At 49.1% G+C, this 15298-nt stretch overlaps 1 pseudogene across 1 annotated transcript; it reads right to left on the bottom strand.

Moving 5' to 3' along the window:
- Positions 1-13131: 13131 nt before the first annotated feature.
- On the bottom strand, positions 13132-13540 carry LOC145517566 (large ribosomal subunit protein eL30 pseudogene; annotated as a pseudogene). Its single transcript, XR_014062155.1, has one exon. The product of XR_014062155.1 is annotated as a large ribosomal subunit protein eL30 pseudogene (transcript).
- Between the last annotated feature and the right edge of the window lie 1758 nt (positions 13541-15298).

Below are 15298 nucleotides of genomic sequence, written 5' to 3'. Positions count from 1 at the left end.
AGTATATATGTTGGGAATATTATGCTATACATACACACGCACTTACATATATTTTATGCATGTTATGCACATGTAGCCCTGGAGAGGGAAATGGTAACCCACTCTAGTGTTCTTGCCTGGAGAATCCCATGGATGGAGGAGCCTGGAGGACTATGGTCCATGGGGTTGCAAGGAGTTGGACATGACTGAGCGACTTCACTTCACTTCACTTCACTTCATGCATATGTACATGCATATGTATATATAGGAAACACTAATACCATTATCATATCCCAAGAAATGTGTGTGTGCTAAGTCACTTCCGTCATGTTTGACTCTTTGTGACCCCATGGACTGTAGCCCGCCAGGCTCCTCTGTCCATGGGATTCTCCAAGCAAGAATGCTGGAGTGGGTTGCCATGCCCTCCTCCAGGGGATCTTTCCGACCCAGGGATTGAACTCGTGTCTCTCATGTGTCCTGTATTGGCAGGTGAGTTCTTTACCGCTAGCACCACCTGGGAAGACCATCCCAGGAGACATTTTGCAGTAATTCCTCAATATAATCAAATACCTAGTCAGCAAAGTGCCAATGCCTCACAAACGTCACCTGCTGTGAACTGACTTGTGTCCCCCCTAAATTCACATATTGAAGCCACAACTTCCAGGGTGGCAGAAATTGGAAATAGGGCCTTTGCTGCTGCTGCTGCTGCTAAGTTGCTTCAGTCGTGTCCGACTCTATGCGACCCCATAGATGGCAGTCCACCAGGCTCCCCTGTCCCTGGGATTCTCCAGGCAAGAACACCGGAGTGGGTTGCCATTTCCTTCTCCAATGCACGAAAGTGAAAAGTGAAAGTGAAGTCACTCAGTCGCGTCTGACTCTTAGCGACCCCATGCACTGCAGCCTATCAGGCTCCTCCGTCCATGGGATTTTCCAGGCAAGAGTACTGGAGTGGGGTGCCATTGCCTTCTCTGAATAGGCCCCTTACCAGGTAATTAAAATTAAACGGGGCTTCCCTAGTGGCTCAGCAGTAAAGAACACACCTGCCAATGCAAGAGACACAGGAGACTCAGGTTTGATCCCTGGGTTGGGAAGATCCCCTGGAGGAGGGCATGGCAACCCACTCCAGTATTCTTGCCTGGAGAATCCCATGGACAGAGGAGCCTAGTGGGCTACAGTCCGTGGGGTCGCAAAGAGTCAGACATGACTGAAGAGATTTAGCACACACGCAAGTTTAAAGGAGGTCGTAAGAGTGAGGTCCGAATCTGATGGGACTGGTGGCCTTTTAAGAAGGGGAAGAGTTCTCTCTCTCCCCACCCCACTCCCACACACACCCCTGCACACTCCGAGAAAAGGCCAGCTGAGACTAAGTGGTCGTCTTCAAGCTAGGAAAACAATCCTCACCAGAAACAGAACACTGCCAGACCTTGATCTGGGACTTCAAGCCTCCAGAACTGTGAGAAGTACATTTCTGTTGTTTTTACACTTCTCAGTCTGCGGTATTTTGTTATGGTAGCCTGAGCAGACTAACTGATCATTATTTTAAAAAAAAAAAATCAGGATTCTAATAAGGTCCACATGTTACAATGTGCTGTTGTGTCTATCAACTCTCTTTTCATGCAGAGGTTCACCTCGTTCTTTCTGTTTTCCGGTCTGCTGACTGCAGAGCTGGCCCCTGAATCTTCTGTCCCCGTGGTTAGATCTAGGAGCTTGATGGGAAACATATGTAAATACCACTTCTTCCTGGATTCCTCCCACGTCTGGGGAGGCCTCCCTCCTTGGTGCTCCTCTCCCCTCCACAGCAGGGCCCAGTTTCCTCCTCTGCCTCCCACCAAACTGTTTGCAGGCTCCGGACAGGCAGGGCCCCGTCCCTAGCAAAGCCCAGTGTCCTGCACACAATGGAGCCTCAGGAGGCATGCAGGAAGGACAAATGTCACACCCTGAGCCCAGAGGCTTATCTCACCCTTCAGCTGCCAGAGCCTTGGGCTTCCAGAGCAGTGGCTGAACATACCCTTCACACTGGGTGGGGCAGAGTGGGCCGGGGCACCGGCAGGAGACCTCACTAAATTGGCTCAACTCCAAACAGGGCCCAGGCACCATCCGAGCTGCCCAAGGAGGAGGATCCAAGATGCCCACACGCCCCTGCCTCCCCCAGATTTTCCAGGGCTCTGCTTCCCTGGTCCTCCCACCTCCCTGACCTTGGCCTGCACCGTTCTGCCAGCCTTTCTGCCCGACTTGCTTCTCGCCCGCGAGCACCACCTGAGGCTCAGCTTCTGGTCCCCCCATTTACACACAGCCTCTACCACCCAATTTAGAATCTATTCCAGGGATCCACGGGCATCTCTTCTTGCCTCCCACCCCAGCCCGAGTATGCCCAACACCTTCAGGACATCACCAAGGGCTCGTCCCACCTTTGCTTCCAATTCGACACACAGTCTCGAAAACCAGCACAGTGATCACACGGAAGAAATCCCAAACTCCCTGATGTGCTGCCAAGACCCTCCTGGTTTGGCTGCAATCGACTTCCCGGTCGTTTCTTCCTTATACACATGAGATCTGGGTCGGGACTCTGAGTGGTAGCTCTGGGCTGTGCCAGCTGAGCTAAGCTGAACCACAGTCCCAGGACCGCCTTTCCTGTAAGCTGACCTGGAGGCAGGACGGGACACAAGGACCTTGCTCACTCCTGTGGTCGGTGCAGGGCTCCAGCACTGCTGCATCTCATGCGTGTTGATAGGGGTCTGGGGGTTCTCTATGAACCTACTTCAGCTTGTCTAGTCCTGGGCCAGGTGTGTGTTTAGCTCCAGGACAAAAGATGCCAACTTCTCCTGTAGGTCACCTGTGTCACTGAAGTTGCTGTCTTGGCGTGGCTGCCTGTTCGTCCTCTAGAGTCCCAGCCATTTCTCACTGATTCTTCCTCTTTGTTCCCCCCAACTTCACATCCATCTTCCCTTCCCCACTGCTTGTCCTGAGGATTTTAGACACAGAAGCATCGATTCTTTTTTTTAAATTATTTATTTGGCTGAGCCGGGTCTTAGCTGTGGCATGTGGGATCTAGTTCCCCAACCAGGGATCAAACCAGAGCAACCTCTATTGGGAACACGAGTCTTAACCACTGGACCACAAAGGAAGTCCCAGCATCAGTTATTTAAGTAGCTGGCCCCTTGTACAAAGTCAAATTCCATATTCTGTTGATCACTTCTGGTTGATCTGCTTCTCTCATCAAATCTGACCTAAATACCTTGGGTCAGTAGTTAAACTTCACTTTCCTCATCTGTGAAATGGGGATATCTATAGTACCAATCTCCTGTGGTTGTTTGTGACTATTAAATAAGATAATACCAGGTGTAAGGGTTTAAGAGGAAGGCCTGGTACAGAGGAGGCGCTCAGTGAATGTTATTCCTGACAGAAGACCTCTTCTATGGCTTCCCCCACTCCCCTACTCTTGATTAATCTGTTCCTATTGCCTCGAATGTCTCCACCCAGTCAACAGCTTGTTTACTTCCTCCAGGAAGTCTTCCTTAATATCCACTGCTGGAATTCCCTTCCCTCCTCAGAGACCTGGTGCTCCTCTCTGTTCACTTTGATTTCTGCCCCAGTCATTAAATTCATGCATTCAGTTGGCAAGTATATCTTGAGCGTTTACTACGGTAGATGCTAGGTGTCTTATCCCTAAGGTAGAGGTTATGGATTAAACTACTGTCAGCCCTGAGGTAGAGGTTATGGATTAAACTGCCCCTTAGCTCATAGCCTGATGAGGAAGATGGGCCTGTTAACCACTGAAATACAATGTGGGAAATGCTTTGAACAGGGAGCTATGAACATCCAGAGAAGGGGCACTGAAGTCTGCAGAGAGCAGAGGGTGCCATCAAGAAAGGCTTCCAGCTGAGGCAGTCTGAAAGATGAGTATACTCTCCAGGTTGACAAGGTGGGAAAAGGCATTCAAAGCAGAAGAGATGTGGGTTTGAGAGACTAGGGCAAGACCAGGAGAAAGAGCAGGGAGTCCCTCACAGTGCAGGAAGTCTAGGGCCTGGGAATGGCGGGATCTGGGAGGAGGGGCCATGGGAGCCTGGCCCTGGTAGGCTTTGTCTGCTGAGCTAAGGTGCTTCTTTCACACAAAGGGAAGTGGATACAGAATTTTATTCATACAGAGGACTCTGATCCAATGGTCATGAACACATCCCTCTCTGAGTGTGGGGGCATCCATTTCAGGGCTTTGGGGATCCTTGGCATGGATAAGCCTCATGGTTTTTTTCCTCTTCTTAGTTCTGCTTTCAAGCTGTAAGAAAGATGGAAGAACTTAGTTCCCTGTAGCCTACACAGCGGAAAAGAGGGAGGGAGGGGTGCCCAAGCAGGAACTGCAGGGCTGAGCAGTCACATGACAGGCAGACTGGCTTTCTGGCAAGAAAGCTCTGCCCTGGGATGCAAAGGCGGCTTTGTGTGCAGATCAGGGGCACCCAAAGGGCTCCTCACGGGCACTCCTGGGGCATCAGAGGGCATTTGGGGGCTGCTAGGGAAGAAATGTCAACATCTGAGACCTGGATGGTGTGTGTGTGTGTGTGTGTGTGTGTGTGTGTGTGTGTGTGTGTGTGTGTGTGTGTGTGTGTGTGTGTGTGTGTGTGTGTGTGTGTGTGTGTGTGTGTGTGTGCGTGCGTGCGTGCGTGCGTGCGTGCGTGCGTGCGTGCGTGCGTGTGTGTGTGTGCGTGCGTGCGTGTATGAGAGCAAGAGAGAGAAACACCCGTGAGATCTCCAGGGGTTTGTGAGGGGCTTTTTCAGGGGCGAGTGAGGACTCTCCGGAGAAACATTTATCCTCAGTGAGCCAAGGCCCGGAGGGGACAGGCTGGAGTGTTCCCTGGGACCCCCCTTGCCTCTCAACCTGGCCTGCAGCCTCAGTCAAGCACAGCACCTGCCAAGAGCTTAGTCGCCTGTGACTGTCAGGCCTGGGAGTGAGGGCTGACGCGGCTCCAGAGGAGATTCAGGCAGCTGGCTGAAACCTGCTCCTGCGGTGGATGCTGCCCTTGCCCTTCCTCCCCTCACAGCCTCCCCTTCCCCCACTGCAGTCTCCTAGCCCCCCAACCGGGCCCAGACGGGGGTGAGCTGTCTGGGGAGTCACGTGATGGGCAGAGGCCAACCGCCACCGGTACCAGTGGAGGGGTGGGCCTTCCCCGCCAGCCCCTGGCTTTGGAGGAGGAGGGGTGAAGAAAGCTCGCCTCCCTCGCTGACCAGTCTCTCCTGTCCCCTCCTCCATACAGCCAGGATTTCCCCATCCTGTCCTTCCAGTATTGATCTTCCTATCTCCTGGGAGGGCTTGGTGCCGCCAGCTGCCGGTCAGTGGGCGTGAGTGCCAGGCTCAGGCAGCCCTGCTTCTGTCCTTCACTGCCCCAGGACGCTCCCCACATTTCCCCTTCTGTGTGCCCTGGCTCCTCTGTGCTCTGGGTGCTCCTATCTTGTCAGTCGGCGAGATGTGATTATTCCCAGAGCCAACTGGCGCCTTGAGGGACCCAGGGCAGCAAACCACTCGCCCTCCACCAGGGGGAGAATCCCTCTGAGGGTGTGGGGACCTGAAAGACAAGACAGCAGATGTGTCAGTCCTGACGCGGGTGGCCCGGAGGACGTCAGTGAGGGCCGTAAACAGCTCTTCTTTGGTGTGTGAATGATCTAGTTTCAAAGACGGCGTTCTCAGGGACTGGGCCAAGCTTGTGCAAGGCTCAGGCCCTGCCCCTTCTTTATTCCAGAAGGCCTCAAGGTCACCAGAGGCTGGCCTGGGGGTGGAGGGGGGCCCAGGGAGGTGTCCTGGGAATGAGGACGGAGGGCCTTGCGTGAAACAGCAGTGGGTGTGGGCGCGGGGGGGCTGGCCTAACAGGGAACAAGCAGGGGCTTGAGCTACACCCACAGCCCCTGGGAGAGGGGGGCCAGCTGGGAGCAGAGGGAGGGATCATGTTTCTTGGGGAGGACAGCCCCCCCCCACCCCTCACTCTCCGAGCCAAGGCAGGGGTCTGGGCAGAGAGGCGCCAGATGGGAGCCAGCAACGCAAGGCCTGAGCCCTGGAACGGTGCCAGGCTGCGCCTTCCCAGGCGCCCGGAGGGCGAGCACAGGGCCGGCAGGTGGGGCCTCACACCCCAGGTCAGGCTGTCTTTTATCTCCAAACAGCTATGGGCCTTTCTTGAGGCCTGAAGGGCCCTCCGCAGCAGCTCATGGAGAAACATGAGCAGCTTGGAGGTTTCCAAGTGGAGAAAGGACAGATTGTTTCCAAGCAGCCAGCTGCCCTGCCTGTCCTGGTGACCTGTCTCCCGTGAGCACTTCCTAGCCTGAGCTACCCTGCCCGTCTCCTCCTGTTTACCAAGTCCAAGCTTGCTCTGCTCCCTGCACAATAGGCCAATGAATCTGAGGGACAAGTGTTGAGGCAAGGAAGAGACTTTAAACGGGGAGCTGGCAGACCGAGAAGATGGCAGGCTAGTGCCTCAAAATAACCATCTTATTGGGGTCTGGATGCTAGATTCTTTTATAGATCAGAGAGAAAAAAAGCAATGAGGAACCATAGTTAAAAGGCAGTGGGGAAGTAAAGTGAAAGGGTCTTCAGTCTTGCAAAACATCTCTAAGGAAATGGCCAGCCTTTGGAAGGGGTGTGGTAATCTCTTCTATTCACAGGTGGGCAGGGACAAACCATCTCTCCAAGAGCTGAACAAAGACACTTTAGTTTACAGTCAAGCAGAGGGGCAGGGTCCTCCAGGCAAGCCACGGAGTATGATTATAGTAATAAAAGTGATGAAAAGCAAGTCAAAGAAACAGTTTCCAACATGGAGTCAGAATTGGCCTCCTTCCTGCAACAACCCCATGCCAGCCTCCATCCAAGAAGCAGTGATTCTCCATCTTAGATATATCATCAGCATATCTTCTCCATGACAAAGCTCCTACTTTACATCTTTCTGGGAGAGCTGTAACTCTGGGAGAGTTACATAACAAACCACTAAAATCCACTCCTTCTATCAAAGAGCTGTGTGATTTCTTCTTTCTTCCCACCAGGATTCTCTCTTCCTTCTTTTCTTTTAACAAATAGGCACGGTGCTAGGAATGAGAGGAAATGCAACAAATGACGCCTATAAAAAATCTTTTTGGCTGTGCTGGTGTTTGCTGCTGCATTCAGGCTTTCTCTAGTTGCGGTGAGAAGGGGCTCCTCTCTAGCTGTGATGTGCGGGCTTCTCACTGCGATGGCTTCTCTTGTTGCAGAGCATAGGGCTCTAAAGTACAGACTCAGTAGTTGTGACACATGGGCTTAGAGGCTCTGCAGCATGTGGGATCTTCCTGGACCAGGAATCAAACCCATATCCCCTGCACCGACATGCAGATTCTTAGCCTCTGGACCACCGGAGAAGTCCCACAGATGACACTGTTAAATCTTGCCAGAGGCTTTAGTCCTAACAAGACCCAGGGGGACGGGATTTTGGCTTCTTTGTCTCTGTGGCCCCTACCACAGACTAGGCCCTCCACTAATCTTTCCTGAATAGGAAGCAGGATGCTTGGAGTGCGTAGGAAGTGCTTGTGGGAGAGTAGAGGGTCCTCTTTCCTCCTTTATGGGATTCCAACCAGCCCCAGCCCTGCCCAGCCTCCTCTGTTAGGCCCCACTCTTCAGGGTTACACATACATCCTCCCTGCAGTTTTCCACCCATCTCAGGGCTCAGCAAGCCACCACCACAGTCCCAGCCCCCTATATTGTCCCAGCTGACTTTTCTGATGGCTATAGGGCAAATTGGAAAGAAAGCCGGCCGAATGTCCGTGACTCTAGCCGCAGTTTCCCCACTTTTCAAGGGCTACCTTTGTCTGGTCTACATTAGGGATATATCCAGTGTATGTCTCTGCTGCTGCTGTGCTGGGCTCAGTCATGTCCAGCTCTGCTACCCCCTGGACTGTAGCCCACCAGGCTCCTCTGTCCCTGGGATTCTCCAGGCAAGAATACTGGAGTGGGTTGCCTTTTCCTTCTCCAGGGGATCTTCCTGACCCAGGGATCTTGAGTCTCCTGCATTGACAGGCAAATTCTTTACCACTGCACCACCTGGGGTGTCATAGCCAAGTCCACAGCCAATAGCCTACAAGGCTCAACTCCCTGACCTCCTTTCCACCTTTCTCCCTCTTCTCCGTCTGCTCTAGGCATCTGACCTCTTTTCCCTCCAACCTTCCAGACTAACTTCCACCTCAGGGTCTATGCCTGTGTCATTCTTCCTATCTAGAACTTTCTTTTGCCATATACCTGTCTGGTTCACCCTCTCACCTCCTTTACATATTTGCTTATGTGTTACCTTCTCACCAAGGCCTTTCCTCATTCCCACATACTCCCCAAAGTGCAATACCACAACATGTTTCCAGTCCCCCTCCCTTGATTTATTTTTCTCACTTATTGCTTTCTGTTATACTGATTTTCTAATTGTTTATTGCCTCCCGAATTAGAATGCCAGCTCTGGGATTTCCCTGGTGGTCCAGTGGTTAAGAATCCATCTATCAATACAGGGGACACAGGCTTGAGTCCTGGTCCAAGAAGATCCCACATGTTGTGGAGCAACTAAGCCCATGTGCCACAACTACTGAGACTGCATTCTGTGCCACAACTACTGAGCCCAAGCACCCTAGAGCCTGTTCAGTCAGTTGTGTTTGACTCTTTGCGACTCCACGGACTGCAGCATGTCAGGCTTCCCTGTCCATTACCAACTCCTGGAGCTTGCTCAAAGTCATGTCCACCAAATCGGTGATGCCATCCAACCATCTCATCCTCTGTCGTCCTTCCCCTTCTCCTCCTGCCTTCGATCTTTCTCAGCATCAGGATCTTTTCCAATGAGTCAGTTCTTCACATCAGGTGGCCAAAGTATTAAAGCTTCAGCATCAGTCCTTCCAATGAATATTCAGGACTGATTTCCTTTAGGATTGACTGGTTTGGTCTCCCTGCAGTCAAAGGGACTCTCAAGAATTTTCTCCAACACCATAGTTCGGAAGCATCAGTTCTTCAGCACTCAGCTTTTTTTATGGTCCAACTCTCACATCCATGCATGACTACTGGAAAAATCATAGGTTTGACTAGAAGGACCTTTGTCGGGAGAGTAATGTCTCTGCTGTTTAATATGCTGTCTAGGTTGGTCATAGCTTTTCTTCCAAGGAGCAAACATCTTTTAATTTCATATGCTCCACAAAAAAAAGAAGCTACAATAACAAGAAGCCCATGCACTGCAACTAGAGAGGAGCCCCTGCTCGTCACAACTACAGAAAGCCCATGAGCAGCAATGAAGAGCCCATGTGCTGCAACAAAGACCCAGCACAGCCAAAATTAAAAAGAAATAAATAAGAATGCCAGTTCCCTGAAGGCAGGCATTTTTGTCTGTTTTGCTTACTGTTATATCTCCAGCATCTGCAACAGTGCTTGGCATACAGGAGGTGTTCTATATATATTGGCTGAAGGCTCAAGGGGCATTTTTGCTTTCTGTCCCTCCTGAACTCTGACAGGGCACCTAGCTTCACTGTGAGCCAAAGTTCATTCTGCCTCTGGGTCCTGCTGGAACCCTGGTCTTACTCTTCTGTACAAGATACAACTTCTACCTGGTCCCCTGCAGGGGTGGGGTGAGCAAGCCACACTTCCCTTACTGTCCTGTCCCATTCTTTGAGGAAGGAACAGGAGCTGCAACCTGGGGAGGAAAGAGAATGTAAGCTGCAGGCTACATGTGATTCTTCCTTTGGTCCAAGGAAAAAGCACCTTTAAGTGGTGCCTTCCTTAAAAACAAAACAAACAAAAAACATATTGTGATCGTCTGCAGAGCTTCTCTAAAACATTTAAATTTCCAGACTCTATCCACAGAGATTCTTAGGCAACTGTCTGGGCTGAGATCTGAGCTTCTTCTTTTTTTAACTCCTTCAGTGATTCTCCATCCAAGTGATAGCCTGGTAGGCTACAGTCCATGCGGTTGCAATGAATCTGACACGACTAAATACTTCACTTCACTTCAGTGATTCTAATGTTCTGCCAGAATAGAGAATGAGGGGTCCAGGCAATGTCCTGGCCAGGTGCTGCTGTCCCTTGGTGTCCCAAGAGCACCCAGAGTGAACATGGGTGCCCTAAGACATCAAGTCTAGATCCTCCAACTGGAGAATTGTGGCTGTGCATGGGTATTCTTCAGTTCTTCCAGTAGGCAGCTATCTACACACACACAGTTCTACCAGAAACCAAACCAATTCTCAGAGGCGGCACAACCTAAAGCAGGATTTACAAACTCACATGCCAACTAGAGCCATGCAGGCAAACCCTGGATTGCAATAGGTATGTTGTTGAGATGCAGCTTTTACCCTGTTATGACCTGTTCTTTTCAGGAGGGAATGCAGACTCCGTGGTGCCAGATTTTCCTCTCTGTTCTTCCAAAGAGAAATCAGAATTCAGGAACTTTAAATGAACAAATGCATGTTGTTGCTGTTTAGTCGCTCAGTCATGTCTGACTCTTTGGGACCCCATGGACTGCAACACGCCAGGCTTCCCTGTCCTTCACGATCTCCTGGCGTTTGCTCAAATTCACTGACCACTGAGTCAGTGATGCTATCTATTAATCCATATTTTCACTTAAAAATCCTGATGCTGCCAACAGGTTGCTAACCCCAGTTACATGGCTGCTAAACCGCCATATCTAGCAAGGCTAACCACTCTTACAAGTGGGTGGTCTTTCACACCACCACTTTAGTGCAGTGTCCCTTCCTTCTGCCACCCTTCACGTTCAAGCCAACAGGCAATGACTGCTTGCCCCAGAGCCTCACACCACTTTTAACAGCTGCTCCCTCAGCCCTGCCAAGACTCCCCTGAAGTTTTGCAATAAAGGCTTGTCGCAGGGGTGTGCTGGAGCTGGCTTCTACTGGCTTGCGAAATTCAATTGTACCCATTTCTTCCCAAGTTCATGCTTGTTGACACCACATCGGCAGCAATGAAATCAGCCCTGGTGAGAGTATTTATTAGCAAGTGCTATGAATCAGGGGTTTTCTTTTCCTAGAAAGCTAGTTCTTAAACACTTACTGGGACAGCCCTACACAGAAGGATTCAGACTCTGCCATGGGCTGGGAGGGAAGCAAGGGACAAAGGAAGGGTTTTGTTTCTCTAGTTACATAAGAATTCACATGAATGTGTGCAATAGACGTTGTGACAGCACCTTCCCTTTAAAACTCTTAGGTACCTACTAAAAGGAAACAAGAATCTTAGTTCTAAAATATTTCTCCCTTGCATGCATGCATGCTCAGTCGTCTCCAACTCTTTGTGAGCCCATGGACCATAGCCCACAAGATTTCTCTGTCCGTGGAATTTTCCAGGCAAGAATACTGGAGTGGCTTGCCATCTCCTACTCCAGTATTTCTTCCTTACTTAAGGAATAATGATCTTACAAGAAAATGCCCAGATTTTAAGAATACAATTTGGTGAGCTCTTACTAGTGTACCCACTCACGTAACCACCACCCCAATCAGGATGAAGAACGCTTTTATTCTCCCCTCAAAACCTCCTCCTGCCTCTTTTCAGTCATTCCTCCATAGACAACCACTGTTTTGATTTTTAACCCCACAGATTCATTTTGCCTGTTTCACAATGTCATTTAAATGGAATTATACATGTGCTCTGTGTGTCTGGATTATTTCACTTAGAATAACATTTTTGAGACTCCTCCATGTCATTGCCCATATCAATGTCTTTTCAGTGCTGAGTATCCTTCCATTGAATGAAAAGTCCTGATGTTGTCTTAATTTCCAAACTCACCCAGACTCGGGGCAAGGGCCCATTAATGTTTGATTTTTACTGCAGGAGAAGAAAACTTCCTCCCAACTTTCAGGACAAACAGACATCGGGCACAAGAGACTCACCTTTCTCCACCAAGAGGAGGATAATAGAACACCAACTAGGTATCTGGTCCTTTCCGACCCTGGGTTGATTACTGTGCTCACTGTGACATGCCCACTCTCCCCTGAGTGAAGAGGTCCCATTTCCCCTCTTCACTCTTGTAGGCTTCATCCCAAGGCTTTGGGACCTATTAGTGTCATAGCTGTCTTCCACGTTTCTCCTGGAAAGGTTAGTGATCTCACATGACAATATGTCCAGTGAACTGCATGATATGCCAGAATTCCTGAGATAGTGCCAGTTACAATGTACCTTCTTTGAGCCTGATTAGGACAAGGGGTTTTTCCTGAGTTAAGTGGAACCCCAGGGGTTCAGGACAGAAGGAAGGCCCGTGCTCCCCATCCCTACTCCAGGCAAGCAGGTTAATAGAGGCAGCAGCCAGAACGTTTTCACCCCAAAGTAATAAACATGAAGCCTGCATCCAGACAAACCCATCTTCTTTATACCAGGATAAATTCTGACACCTGGTATAGCTCACCCCTCCCTGGGTGAGGCCTGAATTCTCATTCTGGCCTTGGCATTACCTCAAGTTGCTTCCTGACCTGGTTAGTGTGACATCAACTTGGTTGCAATAATGAGAAACTGCTATTTTGTATTCTGTCTTTTCATTCTAATGGTAGTTTCCCACATGATCCCAGGGACTGCTAATCTACATACCTGACCACTCTCAAGGTCTACAAGAGTATTATGTATTATTTCTCTCTTTTGGGCCATATGACATGGCACGCCGGATCTTAGTTTTCTGACCAGGGATCAAACCCGAGCCCCCGACAGTAGAAGCGTGGAGTCTTAACCGATGGACCGCCAGGGAAGTCCCAGTATTTCTTGTTAATTTTCTGCTGTTTATTTGATCCTGTTTGGGGGGCATATAGGTCTTCCTAAAGTTTTCATTCTTTAAGTGGTGCTAGCATAAATAACTTTGTAATGGTTAAAAGTACTTTTGCTCATTCATTCATTTTCTAGTGAATATTCACTGGGTTCTTACCATGTGCCAGGCACTGTGCCAACCATGAATAGGACAGTCCAGTGTGTTCAGAGAACTTACAGTCTAACAGAGGAGGAAAGAGGCAGCTATAGGGCAGTGTGGTAAGCCCTGTGAGGGGGCAGTCATGGAGGGCAAGGGACCGCAGGAGGGCACTAACAAGCTGAGCTAGAAGTATGTTCTGACAGGTTGCTCAGTTGAGTGAATGCTGAGCAAGATTTTCTTTCACTCAGTCATTTCAGCGAGTATATTCTTTATTTCTAGATGACTTGATTCCTTTTCTTTCTTTTTTTTTTTTTAAACAAGCTCTGGCCAGTTTTATTAAAGAAAAATTGTACATGATTTACTTTTCACCAGTCTGTTCTGGCATGCTTCTAATATCAGAATCACCTGGATCAATGATAGCCAGTGTGCATACTCTGTAGTATTTTCCACATGCTGTGCCCAATTCAATATTATTGCCACTGTAGTGATGGACACCAGTTTTGGCCAACATGGCATAATACTCTATTTCAGATTTCCTCAAGGCTGGGCAGTTGTTGGCAAGGATGACCAGTTTCGCTTTGCCTTGTCTGATCATTTTCAGAGTCTTTGTACCCCAGCACGTACTTTCCACTTTTCATAACCAGCTGGAGCCTAGAGTTGATCGACTCCAGTGACTTTTTCGTCTTCTTTGCGTCCACCATTTTCCTGCCTTAGATGCAGGACGCCCCCAACCAAGAGCAGCTGCCAAGATGGCCGGGGAGCCAGAAAGGTGATTTGATTCCTTTTCAAATATACCTCATTTTTTCTCACAATGTCATGTCCTTTTTTTTTTTTCTTTCAGTACTTTCCATTCTTTGCCTTCATTTGAAAACTGCCATTTTCCCCTTAAAGTTTCTTTCAGATACATCTATTACATCAAGTTCCAGGGAGTATTAATCCTCCTGTTTTGCCCACTCATTTTCATGTTGGAATGACTGTGTTTTCGAGTGTTGTTGTTATTCAGTCACTCAGTCGAGTCTGACTTCTCAACCCCATGGACTGCAGCACGCCAGGCTTCCCTGTCCATCACCACCTCCCAGAGCTTCCTCAAACTCATGTCCATTGAGTCACTGATGCTATCCAATCATCTCATCCTCTGTCATCCCCTTCTCCTGCCTTCAGTCTTTCCCAGCATCAGAGTCTTTTCTAACGAGTTGGTTCTTCACATCAGGTGGCCAAAGTATTGGAGCTTCAGCATCAGCCCCTCCAATAAATATCCAGGATTGATTTCTTTTATGTTTGACTGGTTTGACCTCCTTGCAGTCCAAGGGACTCTCAAGAGTTTTCTCCAACACCACAGTTCAAGAGCATCAATTCTTCAGTGCTCAGCCTTCTTTATGGTCCAACTCTCACACCCATACATGACTAGTGGAAAAACCAAAGCTTTGACTGTATGGACCTTTTTTCGAGTGGCTTGTAGTATTTTTATTGTGAAGGGTTTTTTTTTTTTCTCTCTTCCTCTTGGTGTCCCCTTGAGCCCCAAGTTGTGGTAATTTAGCTACAGGGCAGTTTTACATTTGCTTCCGCTCTGTTCCCTAGGGGTATAATGGCTGTAACTGACCTATTTTTACTTCAATTTCTTCAGGGAAATTATTCAATTACTTAAAAACAATTCACTGAACACTTACTGTGGAAGATATAGAACAACACAAGACAACACAATAAAGCCACCTTATAGGGAACCACAGTTTGGAAGGACCAAACATACACAAAAAGTAAGGTGACTACCCAAGGCAGATAAAAGGCTAATGGCCTTTCTTGTCAGAAAGGAAGGAAAAACAGAGAACCGGAGAAACATGGAGAGGAAAAGCCCAAAGGAGGAGAAGATTTGTGTGAGGAAGTTTCCGAAGGAAGGTAAGAGTTCCTTCTAAAAAAGGAAGGAAACCCCCCTTTTGGGTGGAGTTAGTAAGGCGCTCTAACATTAAATGAAGCTGACTTTAAGGTCCCTGTTAAGAAAGTTAAATCAGAAACCAGGCAAAAGGAAGTCTTTTAAAGTGCTCCTGGGGGTAGGAGGTAGGTTTGATGAAAACACTATAACCTGAGAGGACGAGGAGGCTTTCCAGTGATTCCGGCCAGAGCAAACCTGGGCTGAGGACGTCAGCGTGGAGGAGAGAGCAATGAGGGAGGCATCCTGACAGGAATGGGATGTGGAAAGTGTATGAAGTATTTATTGTCAGGAGTAGCCAGCGGAAATGTGGCTTTTTAGAGGACAGGAAGGGAGTCAGGAAGGGCACATTCCAGGAAACCCGGACTAAGAGTTCAGAAAGCAGACTATTCTCAAGAACTTTCTCACAACGAAGACGGAGTAAGTACAAAGGGATCAGGTCACCCATTGCTGTGTCCCTGCCGACTCTAGGATCCTCGATTTCTTCCCCTTTAAACAGAAGCTTTTTTGAGCACCTCCACAACTAGCAGGTTCT

The sequence above is a fragment of the Giraffa tippelskirchi genome, chromosome 8 (assembly GCF_054371585.1).
Source record: "Giraffa tippelskirchi isolate mGirTip1 chromosome 8, T2T-mGirTip1v1.2.pri, whole genome shotgun sequence".
Taxonomy (NCBI): Eukaryota; Metazoa; Chordata; class Mammalia; order Artiodactyla; family Giraffidae; genus Giraffa; species Giraffa tippelskirchi.
Note: the sequence above shows the minus strand (reverse complement) of the source record. Positions and strands in the feature narration are given on the sequence as shown.